Genomic DNA, 4467 nt, shown 5'->3' on the forward strand with positions numbered 1-4467 from the left:
CATCATCGTTTTTCATATTTAACAGTGAGAATAGTAGAACTAGGGGACACAAATATAAGGTAGGAGTCATATTCAGCTAAGATAGTTTTATTTTTCAAATAAGGTGGTTGGCCTTTGGAATGGATTGCCTTTGGATGTTGTAGAGGCAGAAAACTTAAGTGAGTTTAAAAGAAAGCTTGATAATTATATGAATAATAAGGACTGGATTTGGGGTTTTTTGTTTTTATTATTATTTAATAGGTTTGATTTAGTTTAGAGAATAGGGTAGCCCTAGATGGACCAATAGGTCCCTTGTTGTCCCTAAACATTATGTTATGTTAAAATGATAAGTTAAATAGATCTACAAGAATTTTAAAACATTTGTACAATGATGCTATAAGCTGAATAAAAAAAAAGCTAGCACTAGCAATAACTACCAACAAGAAAAAAAAATCATGATCATATTTCAACATTGTAAAAGATGCTATACATAAAATGTTTATACTTGAATGGCAAACAACTAAATGAACACTCGAAAAGCAACAGTGCTGGCTTCCAGCTTTCATCTGAGGGTGAAATATGAATTATAAAACCTCTCACCAAAAGTAGATAATTCTATTACATTTTTAGATGACTGACCATTATTTTGTCCAATAAGTTTCACCATTAATATATAATCGTTTTCACGATTTATAAATTGTTAGTGTTACTAAATAGACCTTCCCCTTTTGAAGCAGACAATAAATATTATAGCTCTCTTGCTTCTCAGTATTCAGTGAACAGCCACATATAATTGCAGGCAGCACACCAGAATATATAAATAAACATTTCTATTACTTCACGAAAACTTATAATATTAATAATTCTGAATTTAGGTTACTATTTTAACAGAAGTCTATTCGTCAATTCCGAATCCATCATCATATATCAGAAACAGTATGCATTTCTTTACTATTAAATTCTAAAAAAAAATTTACCAAAAACTCACGTTAACTCGTGCTTTAAGCTTAACTCGTAGTCTTCTTCATCATCAAAACACAGTCAGTGGGCGTGAGAATAGCCTAGTACTACTAGTAATACTAATAGTATTAACACACTTGAGTCGTTAAAAACTTGGAACATCGTTCTATTAAATTCAAATAACTGTGTTCATCTTTACCTTAAAATCAGACCCAACCTAAAAAAAACGTATCCCCTTACTCGTAGTATCTATTAATACCAGGACTACATTTTACGATTCTCAAATTGGCGGCTAGCTTTCACTCCAATCGATAAATAATCTCCTGCAGCTGTTCGAGGACCCGGATGTTTATTGCTTTAGTTCAAACTACTGTGCAAAGAGGGCCCTAATATATAAATTCTCACTAGACTCATAAAAATAATTCGCAAAAACTTATAAACTTCCCTGATGTCAATGAATAAAGAATAAAATGTTTGGTACAAATGTATAATTTATTTATTTTTACATGATACATTAAATAGCCATATATTATCAGATTCTCACTCAAAAATATTTTAACAATGAATCGCTAAAACTATATTTCAAGCCACTTTGTAAAAATAAAACAAAAACTTAATTAATACATTTAAAATAAGTTTCCTGTAGCTTGTTTGTTTTGAATTTCGCGCAAAACTACACGAGGGTTATCTGCGCTAGCCGTCCCTAATTTAGCAGTGTAAAACTAGAGGGAAGGCAGCTAGACATCACCCACGCCCCCACGGCTGAAAGGACGAGCATGTTTGGTGGGACGGGGATTCGAACCCGCGACCCACAGATTGCGAGTCAAGCGCCCTAACCACCTGGTCATGTCGGGCCCATAGGGAATGTGAAGCTGTGGGAATGAAAGAAAAAATAACGTCTGTAAAAGGGACAAAATAGTTAAAACATTTCAGGGGGAATCTTTTGCACAGAGAGGAAACTCCCCCTGTACACCTCCTGAATTCAACACTGGTGTGTGGGTGGGTGTCAGTTAGAGGGGAAGATTTAACTAACCCGCGACCCTCAAATTGCGAGTCGAGTGCTCTAACCACCTGGCCATGCCGGGTCATTTTCCTGTAGCAATGAAGGAATTAGAACTGTAAATTTCAAACTAATGAAAAAGATTAATAAGCAGGCACTAATGAAATAATACATTAACCCATACCCTAAATTAGCAATGAAAATGTCAAATTACCAATGAATAAGACAGTCAACTCTCACTTTTAGAAATTCTTCTAGATAACTTTTAGTAATGCAGTTGGGTCACGCTAAAGAAAGTTAATCCTGAAAAAATCAAATTTTAATTCAATGTGTAATAACTAAGACTATTCAAACACACTATAAGATAAATATTAGCAAGTGAACGAAGATGAAACGTTGCAAAAGTATTATAAAAATATAGTAATATTAAACAAACTTGATTTACATGGTCTTCTATAGATTGTGTTTGTTTGTTTTAGAATTTTCACGTGTTGTCTGGACATAATTGTTCTTAATTTTGAACTAAGCACCCGCTATCAACTCTTGACTTATTTTCTCTGACAGTATAGTAAGATTCGACCGTCTTTCGTTAGAGCTCCCATTGCCACAAAATTTGGAACAAGTTTTTATGGTAATGAACTGCGAAAAAAGAACCCTCAGATTCACAGTCCGATCACGCTAGCCACTACTAGGTCACGCCTGATCATTTTTTACATAGTGCTAAAATTTAGTGTCAGAAAAGCAAATAATAATACTAATGTTGAAGTGCAAATGTTTGAAACTTTTTAGAAACCTTATTGATGAAATCAGCAAAAGTTCTCATTCATTTAGCTAAAAATTTATATTAAATATATTTGTTTGTTTTATTGAATTTCGCACGAAGTTAATCGAGGTCTGTCTGAGCTAACCTTCCATAATTTAAAAGTGACAAACTAGAGGGAAGACAGCGTCAACACTATCCGCGGAAAACTATTTTACAACTAAAAGCATGATTGGCCGTCACATTATAACATCTCCACGGCTGAAAGGGCGAACATGTTCTGTAACGGGATTCAAACCAGCGAGTCGCAGATTGTGAATTGAGCGCCCTAACCATTAGCCCATACGAAGCCTATAGAGTATAAAGATATCAGAATTTAGCGACAGGATAAGGATTCTGAAGGTCATATTTTAGATTCGCAGAGATGGAACATGAACACTTTGAAAAATATATATATAGTAGTGCATAACACATTATTTCATATTTGAATAAACTTCTTCGATTACCCATTAAATTACTGTCTTTTCCTTGATTAAATATAATAACAAAAGATTAACTGTATGCAAAATCATTTCTGTAAAATAATATATTATAAAATTTTCTCTGAAAAACAAATTATTTGAAAGTTTCATGCTGACTTATAATTATAGACTTTTAACCGCTTAGATCAAATAATATACTATTTTTAAAGTTTCTGTTTATTTAGTCATCTTATCTAGAGGCACTTAGTGACTCCAGCCATGTTAGAACATAGCTCTATACAAAATTAAAGTTCTGTTCAAATATTGGGTATTGCCACAGATCTGAACACTCTATCATTACATTCAAAATAACCGCTTCATACCTATTTTAAATTAAAAGAAATAAGCAGTCAAAAACTAGTAATTAATATTATTATTCTTTTCCTTGTTGAAGAGACAAAACATTTAGTAAACAAAGGAGGGTCGGCGCGAAACAAAATTCGACGGGTTGATATCCTAGGTGAATGACCCAGACAGAAGGTAACTAGGGCGAAATGAACTTAGCCACTTCCTTGACCAAAGTTCTACGTTAAACTTATATGCAAAAATATGCATGGAATTATTGAAAAATGTGGTGAATTTAATAATAATTAAATAAAGGGATATAAAATATGTAGTATGCTTGCATACTACAGATACTTAACCCTTACTTTAATACATACTGCACTGTTTGTTGGTTGACTTAAAAAACAACATTTGATTAGTTAATTAATCAATCCATTTTACGTTTCTCGTTACACATTAATGTAGCTTTTGCAGCAGATCAAGTACAACTTAAATTAACGTAGCCAGAGTAGTATGTATTCTTACCACGGGCAGCAGGAATTTTTCCTGGAAGGAGCAAATATTTTTCATTTTCCAGCCCTCCAGCGGACGCTCATGGTACTAACTGTTACATGATCGATCATGTACTACTGATACATCCGGTAAAATGATTAAATTGATATAGTGTATCTTCTTACCGCAAGAGAATGTCTAATGGTAATGATTTAAACATATTCACAATTCATTTAAACTTAATGTTTTGTGTCATATAATGTTCGCCTAACGTTATTTCTTTCAAATTTATTGTTGACGTGTAATGTTCTACGAATACTTCCTAGTGAAGGAGAGCATTAAATAAAATTAGAATAATGTTTTAATTTGTTTCTAAAGTAAGGTAAAAAATAAACCATGCTTTCATTTCTGCAACTTCAAATATTTGTCTTAAAAATTCAATTGCAATGAATGTTATCATTTTAAAACGA

At 32.8% G+C, this 4467-nt stretch overlaps 1 protein-coding gene across 5 annotated transcripts in view; it reads right to left on the reverse strand.

Annotated features, from left to right (window-relative positions):
* Nucleotides 1–1285, reverse strand: part of LOC106470600 (tripartite motif-containing protein 2-like) — a 27572-nt gene extending 26287 nt beyond the window's left edge. For 4 of the 5 annotated variants that reach the window (XR_002613076.1, XR_002613075.1, XM_013931162.2 and 1 more), the window contains exon 1: nt 968–1285. The gene's annotated coding sequence lies outside the window, so the exon portion shown is untranslated. Of the gene's footprint in view, nt 1–956 lie in introns of all 5 variants that reach the window. The other variant, XM_022399222.1, reaches the window with a different exon arrangement.
* Nucleotides 1286–4467: the final 3182 nt, after the last annotated feature.

Source organism: Limulus polyphemus, unplaced genomic scaffold, assembly GCF_000517525.1.
Source record: "Limulus polyphemus unplaced genomic scaffold, Limulus_polyphemus-2.1.2 Scaffold4109, whole genome shotgun sequence".
Classification (NCBI taxonomy): Eukaryota; Metazoa; Arthropoda; class Merostomata; order Xiphosura; family Limulidae; genus Limulus; species Limulus polyphemus.